At 39.1% G+C, this 18,887-nt stretch overlaps 1 non-coding gene across 1 annotated transcript; it reads left to right on the top strand.

Moving 5' to 3' along the window:
• The first annotated feature begins 11,925 nt into the window (after positions 1–11,925).
• On the top strand, positions 11,926–12,061 carry LOC113456840. Its single transcript, XR_003377575.1, has one exon. It is a non-coding gene; the product is annotated as a U8 small nucleolar RNA (small nucleolar RNA).
• Positions 12,062–18,887: the final 6,826 nt, after the last annotated feature.

The following is an 18,887-nucleotide window of genomic DNA, read 5'->3' as shown; positions in this document are numbered from 1 at the left end:
TGTAAGATGTCAGAAGGGGGAGGGGGTCATTTCCAGCTGCACACAATATCCCTGAATATTAAGGTCAGCTGCTGACTAGTCATTAAGACTGCGGGGAACATCTCTGGGAAAACTGCAATAGCCTGAAGGAGCTGAGCAGGTCTAAGTGCCTGCAGAGCGGCTGTTTAGTCATTTAATTAGATCTGATTCCAAGCGTGCTGAACTAGCCTTTGACTTGGCTGTGCATGCATTTTGCAAGGATGCTTGCTACTCGGACAAGAAAGCAATTCCAGAAAGAATGTATTATCGTTGGAAATGATAGGGGGGAAAAGAGTGTCACAACAAAAGAGAGTTTGAGATTTGCTCCTCAATGGGGAAGCAATGAGTCTCCAAACTGATAGCTCAGATTCAGCAAAGTTACTTGAACGTCTGTCACCAATTATTACTCTGTTTATACAAAATGATGAACTATAAACTCAGCTCTCAACAGCTACCTCTACTTCAGCAAGATGACTTGGCAGGGAAAGGAGATTACCTGACGACCTAAATTGAATCCTTGAATCCATGTTTAAGAAAAGAATCCAGATACAGAGACGCATGTCTGTGATCCCAGCACTCTTACTACAAACAGGAGACAGAGAAAGAAAACTCATATAGATGCTCCTGGACCAACGAGACTGGAGTATACAGCAAGGCAGCAAAAATGGTTGATGCTTGGACAAAGTAGAGGAGAACTACTCCAAGACTTCCACACTGGTGCCTGCGTGTTCATGTGCATGCGCGTGCACGCGTGCGCACATACATATGCACACACCGGTAATTCTTAAAAGTTCTACCTCTAAACAATAACTGCATGCTGACATTTCCCCTTGTTTGTGTCACCAAATATTTCCTCTTCCACACTCATGAAATTTGACATTTATTGCACACACTTTCTTTTCTTTAATTTTTAATTATTTACTGTCATCCTGCTGTACTTGGTGGATCTTTCTTTTCAATGTGTTTTTTTTTTTGGTTGGTTTTATTTTTTTGGTCATATATTCACTTCTGTTTTTATTTAGTGCAAATGGGATTTTGTGCTCCAAAGAAAAACCATAAATATGCCAGCAATGACTATCCGGGTTTCAACGTACAGCTGGTTTCTATCCTCTTCATTTTCTAGATTTATGGAGAAGACATTTCTTTAATACACAGATAATCAAAAATACTTCTAAACACAATCACCCAGGATGTTTGTTTGTTTGAGAAAGGATTTCTTGGGCCCAATTAGAAATTATTTTTAAAATGGCTACACATTGAAGTGTGGCTTTAGCAACTCTAATTTTTATTCTTTATTTCAAAGGGTTGGCATTTTTGTGTGCCAAAAGGAAATGATTTATTAAATTTACTATGGGTTTGTTGAAAGTTTCTCTTTATGGTGTCCCCATTAGCATATTTTAATTTTTTAAACAAAAGATCAATTTCTGGCTTTGTTGGGCCATGGTATCTTCCATTCAATGCTGTAGCAGCAGTAACCATCCTTTAAAGATGCATCCAGAGAGCTGGGTGGTGGCGCACGCCTTTAATCCCAGCACTCAGAAGGCGGAGGCAGATGGATCTCTGTGAGTTCAAGGCCAGCCTGGTGTACAAGAGCTAGTTCCAGGACAGGCTCCAAAGCTACAGAGAAACCCTGTCTCAAAAAACCACACACACACATGTACACACACAAAAGATGCATCCAGAGGCATTTTTTAACTAGAAAAGAGCTTAATTATAATTTAAACCGAAGTCAATATTTCATTACCTGGTACATATTTTATAGGCAACACTGAGTAACCTGTGAAGGACCTTTGCTATGATTCTGCAGGATGCAGGGGAGGCAGGACTCACCTCACCCTGCCTCAAACGTCAGCAGTGCCGGGAGGTACACACACAACCTGTGCCCTACAATACAGACAACAAACATTATGCAATGCTATTGTAAAAGATTACCACAGCAAGAAAATTGGTCTAATAGAAAAATATTTTAAGCTATTTTTAGCTTCCAACTTAGACACATTATTATTACTATTATTATCATTACTATTTTTATTATTATGTTGCTTAACTATGCCAGTTAGTGACTGCAATGGTTCTAGATAAATGTTCTCTAAATCTTATTAATTAAAACTAATATCTCACAGTATTCCCTCCAAAGATTTTTATCTCTCTGTAAACAGCATACCAACAGCGTTGGCACTGCAGAGGCTACTGCTGGGTAGACAAGTTGGAGCTTGGCGAAGCGTCTTGGAGAAGCCTTTATCAGGCTGTTGGCCATGAGAGCTCACCATCTGTTGGTGAAACAGAGCGTGGAGCTGTCTGTCGCTCCTGAGGGTCAGGAGCGAAGGTCTGGGCGTGGGCCCTGGAGGCTGCTGCCGTTCAGTGTGGCCAGCCCTAGGGAGGATGACTAGGACAGCAAGGACCTGCTGTCCCCGCTGCCTCCTGCGCACAACCCACCTCAGAACAATGGCCTCTGCTTCCCTTTCGGCTTTCAACTCTAAAGTGAAGTTGTGGGGAAAAGAGGCATTGGAGAAACACAGTTCTCATGTAGCCAAGCTGGCAGGGTACAAACCAATACACCTGTTATGTTCTTACTCCCCCCACGAAAAAGGGAAGAGATTGTGATTTGGGGAGAAAAAAAAAATCAGTGTTTGAGGAGGAGGAAAGTCAGAAATTCCTAGCTCCAGGGGTGACAGTTTGAATAGATTTGAGTTTTGTTTAATGTGGACTCCATGTTGAGGAGTTTAGAATTTACAGTTCCCTTGTTTGATAAAGAGTAAGAATTGTGGCTTCCCTCAAGACGAGCATAATTTCAGTCATGATTTGCCAATCTTTGTAAAGATTCTGCCTAGAAGACTGGTACTTCCAGAGGCAGAAGTATTTTAAAATAATCCCACCCTCCCTGGGTCGTTGGAGGAACCCCAGAATGCCTGGCAAGGTACAGCCACTCCTATTTATTACTATGCGCCCATATCTTCTCAGAGCTAGTCCGTGGGAGAGCAGCAGGACATTAGCATAAGATTAGAAGAAAAAGCACGTGAGAGGCCTGCAAGCCCTCTTCCGCCTTCCTCAGAACCCAGCGCTAATCAGCTGTCAGTCCGCGTGCTGAGCCAGGAGCTGTAATTCAGGCAAGTGAATCGCAGGGCTGCTTTCACTCCCACGGCTAATGCTTTGGGATCGCTTTAGTCATTCGCCTTCAGAGATTTTCACTTAGCGTCAAGGTTAACAGGGAGAAAACTGCAGGTCTTTTCAATTTCTCAGTAAGATTTTAGGAAGCTCTGACTGGGTGCTGCGATTGGAACGCACAGCGCGCCCTGCAGCCTCGGTCCACAGCTGGTGTTGTTGTTGGTAGCTTTTGTTGGGTGGGGAGCTTTAGGAGGTAGAAATGGGTCAATGAGGAAAGAGGGGGGCTTGAGGTTTATAACCTGATATTTCTCTCTGCTTCCTTCCTGACCTATGGAAATGCAAAAAGACAGCTGCCCCATGCTCCTGCCGCCTCCGCCTTGTGGCTAGCTGCTGATGCCCCTTGCCTACCGCCTACCGTGATGGACTACGCCCTCAGACCACAGGAAGAAATAAAGATCTCCTCCTTTACTCTGCTTCTGGGCAGGTCCTTGGTCAGAGCCATGAGGGCAGGAACTGACCCGCTGCGCTTCGAGAAAGCAACGGGCTGAACGGGCTGCTTGCAGGGCTCCTGGAGAAGCAATCGATGCTAATGAAATGATTCTATAAAAGGAACTTCGTGGAGAGAGGGCTAAAAGCACAGCCTCCTTTCTGGAGAAACGCACCCCCTCCAGCTTTACGGCAATTAGTGAGCTAGCATAAAAATAACGGAATGGAAGCCTATACATTGCCTATTTTGTTTTGTATTTATTTATTTGGATATTGTTACTTTGGATAATTTAGGCTGAGGGAAGTATTTCTGCTTCCTCAACACACACGCGCGCGCGCACACACACACACACACACAGAGCAGAAAGCCCTCTTTAGACAGCCAGGGAACTGTGTACACAAATCATCAGTGCAGGAAACATGTCCACAGGGCCGGGACATTCTCTCTATCCTCTCCCCAAGAGTGAACTTCTAGGGATAGCCATAGAAGCCCCCAAGACACTAATAATAATAATAAATAAAAACCTGAAATAAATGTTTATGGTAAAAACAATCAAGAACTGTTAGGCCTGCTGCAGAAAAGCCTCGAAAGAAAAGAAGGGGACTGGCAAGCCACTCAGCAGCAAGCCAGGCCGTGTCTGGCTCTCAGAGCACAGAGCCGAAAGCAAGGAGACAAGGCCTAGCAATCTGCTCCTGGGGACTAGACTTGGGCCCCGTGTAGAGTTGTAGTTAAGTGCCTAGCGTTTGAGAAATGAATCGGTGCTTTCCCACAAACTCCCTATTCAGTGACAGCGCCCCCTGTGGCCATTCTGTTCTTGCTCCACCACTGTGTGTTGGCTGTTTGGAGCGCTTGCATCTTTCTTCAGATAAAAAGGAAACATACTTGTCTCATCCTTGCAGGAGAAATGTCAAAAAATGAATCTCAAGGCTGAGCCTGATCCAATCTGGGGTGAGAATCTGAGACCTCTTGGAAGAGAAAGCACTCTTTCCACTTGGTAGGAATGTGAGTTGTCAGTCAACGAGGAGAGGGCAATTAGGAAGCCGTTGCAGAACTCCACTAAAAAAGACAATATTATATACACCAAGAAAATATTCATTTTTCTTAAACAGTAGATAGATTTAAGGTGGACATGCGAAGTAGAATTATCAAGTGTGTTGAATACTGATTCGATATCAAGGCTGAGGGGAAACACTTTAGAATGGCTCTATTACAAAGTTGTTATTTTGCATTGTTGGATAGTTATTGCTCCAATTCTCTAAGGTGCAAAACCGTAAGAGTAAGACTAGGCTTGTAGAAAAGAATGGGAATTTGGATTCAACATTGCTGTTAGACATTTACAGACCATTCAAACAGAGATGTAACTGGCCTATCTCTCATGAGATATCTGGAAAATACACACAACGTTTTACTCAAGACTAAAGCCATGGAAATGAATGACAGAAACTAAAGGCACTGAAGTCTAATAAGAATAAAAACAAAACCACAGCTGAATCCTGCCAGCTACTAGAATACCAAGAAAGAAGGCAGCAACTGAGTACCAGATAAAAGGAACCCCAGAAGCAAGGGTAGTACGGATGACAGTGGTCACATAGAGGATGGGAACCTTCCAGAAGAGTGGGAAGGGTAGGGTCTAATTATAAGAGAAAGCTAGAGAAAACAGCTCTCAGTAAGACAAGAAATAAAGTTTCCATGGCAGTGTTGAATACGACGGGAGGGTCACACATGTGTAGAAGTTTCTGATTTCTCTATGAAATGGATGTCATAGTAATTAAAATGAAGATGCGAGCTGAACAAAGATGACACCAATGGACAATGGACATGCCACAGTGGACAAGGAAAAGCCCCAGGAAGCCTAAATCTTACACAAAGAGCTATAGACAACTAAGGAGCGATGAGAGTCGTGTTCCCTGGGGAAGAACACACCAACGAGCTACCCAACACCAGATGGTCAGGCCTGAAAGCGCACATATATGAGAAACAGCATACATGGACTGAGCAGCATACAGATCTGCATGCAATAGCAAGGGTAATAAAGAGGCCAAGGACTTGAAGAAAAGCAGGGAGTGGTATATGGGAGAGCCTGGGTACAGGAAAGGAAATAGAAAAATAATGTAACTGTATTATAATATCAAAAGATTTAAAATTATTAGCAATATCAATGCTAAAATTTATTTATTACAACTTCAATAATTAATATAACCATGTACTTGGGTTAATGTGCTTTACCACAGAGATCATCATCTTCATTTCAATATCATTAATGCCCTGGCAATCCTTAAGCGTGCGTGGACAGCCTGTTTATGGCTGTCCTCCAATTGTTCCTGTCCTGGGCAGTCCTAGACGCTTGCATTATTGTCATGTCCAAGGTTCCCCAGTCTTCCTCTATGCTGTCTGTCCAGCGGTTTTGAGCCCTTCCTCTTCGCCTTATCCTGTGCACTCCTCCAAACAGTGCTCTCTTCGGGTATCTGCTGTCATTCATTTTCATAACACAGCCTAAGTATCTCAAGCACCATTGCCATATCCTGTAGTTTACTTCCTTCTATAGATGGTCATGTTTCTTAATGTCATCCTTGCGCAGCCTATCTCTTCGTGTGACATCTAGAATCCTCTTGAGACATGCCACCTCAAACACATTCAGCTGCTGTTCTGAGGAGTGTTCCATTGTCCAGGTTTTGGGATTGTAATGAAGGCAGATCAAGACAAATATCTCATATACCTGTAATTCTGTTGTTGTCGTTATGTCTCCTGCTGACCAAACCTTTCCTAGTGCCTGGAACGCAGTCCTCACTATCCCTATTTTATCACAGAGGTGCTTCTATAGATTCTAAATTTTTAACTAATCTATTCCTCTGCTGAGCCCACTAGGAATACCTTTAAATCTTCAGAACTGAACTGCTGTCCAAGCCTGATAGTTCACTGTGATGTTTTGCTATTGTGGCCAGGTCTTCTGATCCTTCATGTATGCAAACACTCTTGCTGAACACTCTTGTGCCAGATCAATCCAGCTAGACACAGCTGTGCCCTCCTGTCCTCCAGTAAGGGAGGTATACACATTTATGACCACTAATAGGTATGTAAACTTTTCAAAAGTAGTACATGCCATGAGAAAGAAACGTGGAACAGAGTAAGAGGAATCAGAAGAAACAGCAGAGAGACGAGTAGCTTTAAAGTGAAATGGTCCAGAGAATCTGGACCATCATCTAAACAAACATTTGAAGAGGCTTTGCAGCATTTTGAAGAAGATTAAATTAGACATTTTTACACTTTATTGTGAGAATCGATTGGCATGCCATAATGTCAAATTCTACTTGAAGAATAACATCCCGGTATATAGGTGCCATCATTTTATTTTAACATATTAATTATTGCTTACACTCAGTTTTCTTCAAATACTTTTACTACAAGTAGCATATAAAAATAAACACATGTATTTATACACCTGTGCTTGGATTATTAGCTAGAAACGCAATTTCTTACTCATTGTTCTTGTTTTTCAGTTACTATTCATGGAAGTCTAGAAAAGCAAAAATTCTTGACCTTCCGAGCCAGACAGCATTTCTGACCCTTTTGAGGTAAACTTTAGATTAAACCATATTCTTTGAAACATGGGTTTTACACAAATCAAAACCCAACTTCTTCATTTTGCTCAGTTAATTAATCTGATTTTTTTTCATTAATTTTCCATGTCACATAAATCAGATTCTTGATTGCTTGATTTTTGTTCAGTTTTTTTTCTATTATTTTTTCCATTTATGTATGCTTACCAGATTTTTTTCTTAGAAATTGAAAATTGCTATGTTATATAAGAGATGTGATTTTTTAACTTTAACATGGTGATGAGAAACATATGTTTTGGTAGTTTAAATAATGCTGTTATAAGGAAGTTATGGTATGCTTCCTCAGTCTGAATCTAATTTGAGCTAATTGAGAAAAATAACCAGAAATAAATCCAGATAGCTTTGATGTCTTCCCAACAGAATAATTCTATTTCCCTTTTCCTTTGATTTGTAGCTTTGCTTGCATTGGTTCTGGCCTGTGAGCTCCCTGTCAGCCCGTGTGTGTCGCTGCTTCTTTTAACATAAAATCTTAGGTCGCAGCCTCCCCAGCTGTTCAGTCCGTTTCCACCCTGCTGCTTACCAACTACTAACCATCCTGATAAATAATATTCATGAGGTTAAAAAACTCATTCCGTGTAATAAAAAGATGGATCTATTCCAGTTCCCCAAACCAATTTCTACCCTAAGAACAAGCAAGCGCAATTAAAATTAATCACTAACATTTGAAGTTGAAATTGAATATTCCAGAACACAGGTATAAGCATCTCATTTTCTCTTTATCCACTCTATCTGTTAATATAAATTCACTGTACAAAATCATGGATTTGATTATGACCCTTTTGCTTATGCTATTTGCAGAGCTGGGAACACACACACACACACTTTGTCCCTCACCATCTCCTGTTCAATTATAAAAGGATATTCATTTTAGCCCTGCCCATATTGTAAAAACAACTTGATTCTCATATGTGAAGCTTTATTTAGATAAGTTATGATATATTTAGGAAAGGGGGCTGTTTGGGACAGTGAACCCTTTCGTGCTAGATTCTGAAGGTTCTGTGATGTAAGTGAAATTTATTCCCCACTGTTCATTATCACCTGGGTTTATTACCTACAGCCTCAGTTTATTTTTCAATTTTAAGAGCCATAAAGAAATACAGTCTTCCCACCCGAAACATGCATTTCCTCCAAGACAACATTTTTTTTAAAGAGTTATTTCTTTTTATCTTATGGTTACGCAGAGGTCAGAGAAGGAGTCATAACCCCTGGAACCGGTGTTACAAATGCTTGTGAGCTGCCATGTGGATGCTGGGAACCAAGTCCAGGTCCTCGGGAAGAGCAGCAATTGTTCTTCTCAACTACCGAGCACCACATTTTAGTACTGATTTAAAGTCCAAGCTCATCTCATATGAATTGCAATGTTTCCTACGGCTATCTGTTCTTATTTTTTTGAAAAAAAACATGAAAATTTAAAGTACTAAAGTATCTTAAATGAACTTTTAAAATAATTTGTGCCCATTTCCCCTTAAAATGTCAATATTTCTGAGAACTCTAGGATGAATTTGGAGGTTGATATTCTCACTCAGGCAGTCTTTCGGTCTAGGAGCAGCGAACTTGTATTTAGTCAACCCTTACTATTAGTCTACACATAGGGCTAAAATGTTCCTTATTAGTTCCTGTCCACACCTCTTTAATCTATTTCACCACCTTTTATCTTTGAATGTTTGAAATTAGAGATCTTTGTTTTCTAATGCACTATTCCATTTGTTAATATGGAAATTCCTTGATTTCTGTTTTTCAACAGTGACAAATGTGTACACAACCCAATAGTCTGATGTATTGGTGCATTGTGGGATGCGAGGCGAGGCAAGCTAATTGACTTACGCATTGCCACACTGCGTGATCAGCAATTTTCAACTATGGAACACGTTGTTATTTGGCTACTAGGTGTGTTTGTGTGCGGGTGCATATGATGCTGTGCATGGGTATGTGTAGTTGTACATGCATATGTGTTCACACGTGTGTGGAAGACAGTTTCAGTGTCATCTCACACTGTGTCACTTGGTTTCTAAGACAGGGTCTCTGGGAGGCCAGTAGGAATACACCCGTCTCTGCTTTCCCAGTGCTGGTATCAGAGGCACACACCATAACGTAGGTGCTAGGAGCTTAACTCTGGTCCTCATGCATGGACAGCAAGAACGTACTGAATGAACCACCTCCTACGCCACCAGTTACTCATTTTCATATCCACTTTTAATTTGAGATTTTATTGAAATATTTTTTTCGTATCATTAGCACCTGAAATTTAATTATCTCCTAGATAAATATTACCTTCACTGCCAATAATAAGTTTTCCGTTTTCTTTTGAATATTTACATTTTTTCCTCCCTCTGATTTATAGAGCACTGTTAGATAGCAATGACAATGTACTGCATCTCCTCTGCTAATCTTTAATAGAAACATGGCTGAGCTGACCGTGCTTTCTGCTTTGAAATAATCTCTTTCTTTATATTGAGTCTTTTAAAGTAGAAGTTAGTATGAATTTTATCATTTCCCTTTTCAGGATTGTTTCCCTGTTGACTTCTTATCTGGTAAAGTTTAGATTTATTGATAGTCAGCTCTCATTGGATTCCTGGTGTGAACCTCACTTGGCCAGACAACGATGTTGCTTTAATGTGACTGTTTCATCTATAGACTGATATTTTATGTGGGACGCTTAAAGGATACTATAAGCCCATCTCTGTATCATGCTTGTCTGTATATCAGTGTTATGCTACTGATAAAGCAAAAAACATCTTTGCCTTCATTTCAAACACTTTTGAAAGTGTTTTTAACTATCTCAAACACCTGACTAAATTCCACTAAGAAGCCATCCGAGTCTGGAGTAGTTTAAAGAAAGTAACAGACAATTTTTACTATAATTAATAATATATACTACCAAATTATTTACTATAATTAATAATTGTGTCTATTATTCTCATATATGTTTTAATAACATAAATGCATGAATTTATTTCTTACAGGTTTGAAAAAACATGCCTAACTAGAGCCATGTAGCCTCACTGATTAGTAAGTTCACTGTAGAGCCATGAGCATTCTTCACAATACCACACCCACAGAAGATAATAGACACAGGGCTAGTGTGCACACACATCAGTTAACATGGGGCAAAGCCAACATTGCTTGACAACATAAAAATATCCTCCCTGTTCTCACCTTCTACTTTGTACCATTGTGGCTGCCTTATAAAATTACTCTCCTGACTTGCTGTTGTGTCCTACCTTTCCAATTTTACTTTCTGTCCAGTTTGTCTTGTCTGTTATCTTACTCTTAATAGCTAATTTCCTTCTGTATTTCTATTTTGTTTATTTATTATTATTATCATTATCATTATTTTGGCTTTTTGAGACAGGTTTTCTGTAACAGCCCTAGCTGTCCAGGATTGCTTTGAGCAAACAAAGATCTGCCTGCTTCTGCCTCCCAAGTGCTGGGATTAAAGGTGTGCGCCACCACCGCAAAGCTAGTCTTTCTTCTTTAATAAATATATAAGGTTAAGCTTCCCATATTATTAAAATAGTACTTTTGTTGTTCTGTGATTTCATATCTTTAAAAAAGTATGCATTTCTAAAAACCTTGGATTCTCAGCATGCAAACTCTTTGAAAGCTCAATTTGGGTTCCTCTTGTGTAAAGGGCTCCTGACTTCTTCCAAATACGGCTGACCCCATCTGATTCTTTAAGCTCATGTACATTTTACTGTCCTTTTCCAGCACTTCCTGCTGCTTCTCCAATTTAAAACATGGCACAGAAGTATGGAATGTCGTTTCTTTAAAATCTTGATTTAAATTGGATTATTTTGTCTACCTCCATGTGCCAGCCACTGTCAGAGAACTCAGACTACTTTGTGACCTCCAAAATCATATGTCTGCACCCACATACTCCTCTTGACTGAGTTCAAATCAAGAAAGATATGAAAAATCTTTTAAAAGCTAAAGGTTGTAGACACCTGCCAGACTTGTGGAAGACACCATTTTCTTCTCACAGTTCCATTGCTTTTCCATTTTTCATTGTCATTTTATGGTTTAAAAAAGAGATAGTAATGTCATTATTTTGCTATCTTTTAAACCATTAATTTTAAACATTTAAGATTATTAAATAGAATTAAAATTAATGAGAGCATCTTCCTTGATTGGGTATGAGGACTTCATTCAAAATATCTGCATAAAGAAGTTCAGTTCTTTCTGAACAACGATTAAGAAAAAAAATAGTTTCCCATGTCCTGTCAAAAGTAAAGACATCCTTTTAAAAATGCTACATTTGAGATAGAAATCCTGATGGAGTGTACAAACTGAGGATTAATCCAATAGATAATGGATGCTCTGCAGAGACTAACATAGCAATTAACAGAACTCCTGCTTACATCCTGCGATACCTTTATCATAGGGTATGATATGCTATCTGACTTTCCTCTCCACTCTACACAACTAGAACACTGAACAGACATGAAACATGAGGCTGTAGATATCAGGCAGTAGCCAGCATGGGTCTGTAATCCCTAAAGTAAAGAAATAAAGTGAGTCTTGTAATTATCCTACATATCTACCTGGTAACTGGTTCCTGACCATGATATAGGGAACACAATGGTATCTGTGAGTTAAGGGTGTGGCATAAGAGTTCAAGCAAGCTGAGGCAGGTGGAGTTCTCAAGTGGAGAAAGCTCCATGGAGCAAGAGTTCTTTGGTTTTGCATAGCAGACCTGGACCTTCTGTTAAATTCTAAGTTCCTGTTCCTCCTTTTGGAGGACAGATAGAAAATGATGAATGGAGCTTGCATGACTTGCTGATTAGCATTTCTGTGTAGCCAGGACCTGACAACATCCTGGTTGCTCCTATCTGATTCAAAAAAAAATTCTAAGTTCTCTATGTGTGTAATGGAACCCAGCAAAGAGAAAAGAACTACTGTAAGTTAAATTCCTAGAACGATTCTATAGGATAGCAGAAGCTTCCATTCCAATTACAAACCAAAACTGTCTTCATCACACAGAAAATGTATCACTCAATTCCCTTGGGTTTGTTCTTAGTAGAGCCAAGATAGTGTTGGGAAATGCTCCTATAAACCTCCCCTAAGAGGGCTAAAACACAAGCCACAAAAAGAAAGACCAAACTGCTGGGCAAGTCAGTCAACTTCCCTAGCAAAACTAACAGCAGAATGCTTTAAAGGCAAAACATGAGGTTAGGATACTTAGTGATGTGACATTCACAATATCTACACACACACTCAACACAACATCTACACACACTCAACAGAGTATCTACACACACTCAACACAATATCTACACACACTCAACAAAGTATCTACACACACTCAACACAATGTCTACACACACTCAACACAATATCTATACACACTCAACACAATATCTATACACACTCAACACAATATCAATACACACTCAACACAATACCTTTAAACCCTTAATACAATATCTACACACACTCAATACAATATCTACACACACTCAACACAATATCTACACACACTCAACACAATGTCTACACACACTCAATACAATATCTACACACACTCAACACAATATCTACACACACTCAACACAATGTCTATACACACTCAATACAATATCTACACACACTCAACACAATAGCTACACACACTCAACACAATGTCTACACACACTCAAAACAATGCCTACATACACTCTCAACACAATATCTACACATACTCAACAACTAAATGTCTGCTCAAAGACGGAAAAATGCACTTCCTCTGAGGAACAAAAATAACAAAATTTGCAAATATCCAAACATGCTCAAAACTTAAACAAAAACACATGAGAGAAAGAAACAAAGGATTTATGACCTCTTGTAAACAAAATGTAGATCATAGAAATAGTAACACTATCTGAATTAAAATGATTCCATAAAGTTTAAAACATAGTAGATGCTGAGTGAAAAAATTCAGCTTATGTTAACTGAAAGCAATAGAAGGCTTTCAAATGCAATTCTAAAGAAAAAAGAGATTGGAAAAATGTACTAAAAACACATGGATCCATGAGACAATATCAAATAATCCAACTCATTTGTAAGTTAGAACCTCATAAATTATTATACATAACTAAATTGATATTTATTGATTTATTAACATATATCATAACTAAATTATTACAGTGGTCAAAAGAAAATGATCCAAATTAACAGATGAAAAAGAAACACAAGTACAGTGAGCAAGCATGAACACAGATTTCACATGACAATACAAGACAAAAACTGGACACCATCAAACAGCAAGTGAGTCAAATTGTGATACATTTATACAATGAAAAATTACTTAAGATTTAAAAAGAAGTGGATTTCTCCTAAGAACAGTAATGTCAATAGAAGTCAACATTTGAAAATTCTTAATACAGATAAAAAGGAGCTATATCCAAAAGAAAATGATTGGCATGACATCATTTCTATAAAAGTCTAGAATGATGAAACTAATCCTCAAGCAGAACATCATAGATCCACCTGGATGCTCAGGGCCAAAGATATGCAGCATGAAAACCAAAGAGCAAAGGAAGCTTTGGGCTGACTGACATTTGCTCTTCAGCTGTCAGCATCCATTCATCTGCGCACTTAGAATCAATGCATTTCATTGCATATGAATCACCCTTATTGCTGGGTATGTTTACGGAACAGCAAGCAGGGGCAAGTCAACAGCAGTAAAGTGTGCAACTCAGCAGCACTGATGCTGAAGAAGAAAAGAAAAGCAAAGGAGAGTGTCAGACATTCGAGCCAACAAACTCAAATTAGCCAGACAGTGTCCGTGAGATGGCAGGTGACCTACTAGAGCACAGCCCAGGAAAACTGGAGGAGGATTAACCTGTGTAAGGGAGGTGAGCACAAAGGACCCACAGTCTGTTCTTCTGAAAGGATTAAGGTAACCTAAGCTTCAATCTCCAAACAATGCTGCTAGTGATCACTTGCAGAACTAGACCCCACAAGTAACCAAGAAAAATACATAAAACCCAAAAAGCACATCTTTGACCCTGACCAGACATGGATCTATAATGCTCTCTTTTTATAACCAATGTAATTATTCTAAAATTTCTTATAAATGATCTCACACCGAACATTAACAAGAAGCTAAAAGACCATTGTAGTCTCATATAATGAGCTTAGGAGGCAAGTGGAACAGATTTCCATTGGCCAAAAGTGGGCAGTTTGAGAGCCAATAAAAATAAGAACAGCAATTGATCAAGTCAAAAAAATGGAGGAGGCATTAGATCATGGGCTGGAAAGACAGACGGCTTAACAAAGCTCTTGTAGAGACCCAAGCTTGGTTCTCCCACCCATATTTGGCAGCCATAACCACCTGCAATCCCAGCTCCAGGAGATCCTGCACCCTCTTCTGGGCTCTGAGGGTAACTGCACTCATATGCACATACTTCCCGCCACACACACACACACATACATGCACAAACACCCATGCATACAAAAAATTCTTCAAAAATATTAAAATAAGACTTTTTAAAGTATTAAATAAGTGTTCATAGCATGCACTACATATATCATGTATTATATATGATCTGTTAATATATGTAAACTATAGTTCATAACATGTACTACATTTATCATATGTATTATATATGGTATGTAATATATATACAAGCTGTCGTTATGCTAGAAACCTAATGTACATTTTGAAAATAAAGAAGAAGAGAAGGTAAAAAGTGCATTCTGCTGTTCTCATGGAACCAGAAATGTGCAGCAGAGGAAATGACAGAGCCCTTCATAACATCACTCAGGTCAATGAACACAAATGAAGAAAAAACACGAGAATATCACAATTTTTCCCTCCCAAATAATGAATGAATGACTCCAGGCATCCAAAGGTATTGGTTATCACCGCAGAAATAATAATAACTAGGGATTATGGACAAAGTTATGAAAAACCTCATCACTTAGTGACCTCCACAAAGGGACCAAAGTTGAGTCTGATCACACTCGTGAATAAGGCTGCCAGTTTCCAGGGCTGAAGACAGAGGAGGCTGCCACACTGCAGCCTGGGTTTGTTAACATTGTTCTCTAGACAGCAGGAAAGTCCAGCACAATGCTCAGATGCCTCAATAGATACATTGTAAGCACAAGAAAAATGGTAAAGAGGGTCTGTAGGCATAAGCGATACTCAAAGATATATTAAATCAGTGGTTTAGCTTAATGGTAGAGCATCTGCCTAGCATGCACAAGGCCCTGGGTTAACATAAGCCTCGAAAAACCTACCTGCATAAGTAATGACAATTGTGGACCAATACCACACATAGATCCTAGAAATCCACATTTAGGTCATACATGAAGACACTCATTGTTTCCTATGCATTCTCCCTTTTTTTCCACAATAAAGGTTTTATATTTTTTAAGGAAAGGAAAATTGTAATAGCTTCATACATTGACAGAATCATTAAAACTGAGAGGTACATTATGATCTATGTTTGCTCCTAAGGCAAAAATCCCAGCATTTGTTGCCACTAGCCTTTCCATCTCCTGACACGATCACAAATGTAGCTCATCGACCTGTACCTGCCGAATCTGACGGCTCACTGCAACGTGGTCCTCAAGAGTATTAAAATTTCTGCAGCATCCTCAGCACATGATTGATTGATACTCAGTGCTTTCCGCTCTACTGTTTAGGGCTCCCCTAATTGCTCTTTTCCTGATTTTAGCTTTGGAACTTTTATTCCTTTCAAAGAACTGAAAGCCCCTGCTTGTCATTTCTTCAATAGAAGCTTATCATCACACCACCCTTTTCTTCCCCCCCCCCCAACCCCAGACAGGATTTCTCTGTGTAGCTTTTGGAGCTTGTCATGGAACTCGCTCTGTAGACCACACTGGCCTTGAACTCAGAGAGATTCACCTGCCTCTGCCTCTTGAGTGCTGGGACTAGAGGCAAGCGCCACTACAGCGTGGCTCAAACCATCCTTTCCTACAGCGTGCTTCTCTGTTCTATTCCCTCTTCTGTCCTACAAGCTAACTATCCCAAGCTGTTTCAGCTGGCTCTGCTGTGTTTTCATGAGCAGACTCCTTCACACCCTTGCCCTTGGTGAAAGTACAAAACCACTTTTAAAATGCAGCTGTCAAGAGCATGCCCTAAGTTTTATGTGTACAGTACACAATGTCTTGAAGGAAGAAGTCAAATATTAATGGAACATGAATAAATTATACTTATAAATAATATAAATAAGTAGTTCTTGTTATAAAACAAAACTAATATTTTTATGCTGGTTTCCGAATAGAATAGAATAGAAATTAACAGAGACAAAAAGATACAAAAGGGCAGAACAAATGAACACCAAAACAAAACTCTTGGCTCATCATGGCCGGTACTCTGTTTTAATGGTTCTTTTCTGTGCCTTTGGATCATACTATGCTTAGAGATGATTTAAGATTTCAGTGTATTTGCATATGAACTTTTGCTTGGCTTTAGTCTCCCCTTTTTGACATGGATGATTGACTTTGATGGTTGAAATATAAGCTTCCACATTTATTCATGCTGAATTGCATCTCATTGTGTACATAAAATTTTCTCCTACATCGAGATGTAGTCAATCACCTATCAATTATGTTGTCAGTGGAAATCCTACCTTTATCCTTTTTGAAACTGTGTGCTAGGGATTTTGGATATAAACTGAAAGCAATATTTAATGCCCATGTCTCCATAGAAGTAAGTCGAAATTGCACATGAAATTGTAAGTATTTTTTTAAATTATGGTAAACACACTTTACCCTTTGCAGAATAGCTTTTCCGTTTGCGTCTTGTTTCTAATAACTAAGTGTATGTCTTCTCTTAGTTTTTAATTTAAGCTTTAACATAAGAGGATAAAAGCTGAAGGTAAAAATAGAAAGCTAACTCACTACTCCACAGAAGGGTATTCCATCGATTGAATAATTACCAAAAACTGCATTTACAAAGATTAACTAAATATACTTCTTATATTTCTCTCATTAACAAGGGAACTGACCTGAATCAGGGTCAAGCAGCTATTTTGGGGTGACAAACCTCATGGAAGTCTTCAGCTCCTGTTTTAGGGATGGTTTATGCTGATACTATTCACTCTACCCTTTGTGGATAAGGATGTACCACTGTTCTTCACCAGCCGCCCTGACTTATTAGAGAGTCCAGGGAGGACAGAAGAGGTTAAGGCATGGCCAGCCTCATAGCACCTGAGTCTCTTAAGTGGACAATAGAAATTGAGGGAGATCACGGGTGATCTGTTCATTTCAATTTAAGCCCATCTGTGACCACAAATCGCAACTCTCTGAGTAAGCAGTTTGCTCCAGGCGATGGAAGAATGGAAATTAGATAATTAAGAAAGTAGGTTGCACAAATTATAAAATGAGGTAGCCTTTGAAATGAGCTCAGTTAAATAAAAGGCAAGCATTCATGTCACCTAAGGCCTTGGTGCAGAAATACCGCTGCAGTTTTCTGTGTTGCAGTCCAGTGTGAGCATTTCAGTTAATAGACTTGCATCTTGACGCACCCACAGTCTCGACCTAAAGATGATTTAAGATGTTGGTGAAAGCTGCAGAGAAGCTGCCTCATCTGGCTGTTCTGCGTACTCCAAGCATTAATAGAAACAGCTACAATTTAAGCCAAAAGATCAAAAATGATTTCCCAGGCACTGTCCTGACCTTGGAGAAAGACAGGAAACTGCAAAATTTACAACTGCTGCAAAGAAAAGCAATTGTTTAGGCTGATTTCAAATTATGTTACTAAGCCCAATGAACATAGGAATTGCTGTCCCCTCATTGATTAGTGATCGGTTTCAATGTGCTAGCCTTTTGCTGGTTGCTTAGACTGTCTTTTAACAGAAGTTCTCTTTGATGAGACCACATTTGATATAATGGGAAAGAGACAATTCACAGCCCGCAGTGTACAAATCAGTAACAAATCAGCCTGGGTTTCAAGAAGGTGATAAATATCAGAACCGCCATCATTTTGAAGTTAGTTTACAGACCCATTTGAAAACAAGGAACATTTACAATTTTTTCATTGGCAGTCAGAGACCAAGATACATACCACTCTGTGCAAGCTTTCAGTAAGTGCTATTTTTAATGATTAATAAAGTAGTAAGTTTTCTATTTCTTTTTTTTTTAATGACCATAGGAATGAGAAATGTATTAGACAACATCATGGCTAAAATTATCACCATCTAGATGATGATTCACAAAGGATCTGAAATCTGCTTTTTTTACATAATAACAATATTGACTATTGTAAAGGAGCCAGGTGGTGGTGGCGCACGCCTTTAATCCCAGTACTCGGGAGGCAGAGGCAGGTGGATCTCTGTGAGTTTGAGGCCAGCCCGGTCTACAGAGTGAGTTCCAGGACAGCTAGGACTGCACAGAGAAACTCAGTCACAAAAAGAAAAAAAAATTGTAAAGAAAAACAAAAAAGTGTATATATTAATGTATATCAAATCATCAAAACTTATGGTTGTTGGAAGTTGAACTCAGGATGTTTGGAAGAAAACACTCTTAACTATTGAGCCATCTCTTCAGTCCCTGCCTCATCCATTTTTAACATTTAAATTTTTAATGAAAAAAATCACTAATCCTTTAAAAGGCAAATGATAGATTATGAAAAAATAATTCAAAATAGTGTCAATGTAAATAAAAGCAAAGGGAGAAAAGAATCTAGCAATTTAAAGAAAAAGGGACAACTA

This window comes from Microtus ochrogaster, chromosome 1, assembly GCF_000317375.1.
Source record: "Microtus ochrogaster isolate Prairie Vole_2 chromosome 1, MicOch1.0, whole genome shotgun sequence".
NCBI lineage: Eukaryota > Metazoa > Chordata > Mammalia > Rodentia > Cricetidae > Microtus > Microtus ochrogaster.
The sequence above is the reverse complement of the archived record's forward strand: the minus strand, read 5'-3'. Positions and strand labels throughout refer to the sequence as shown.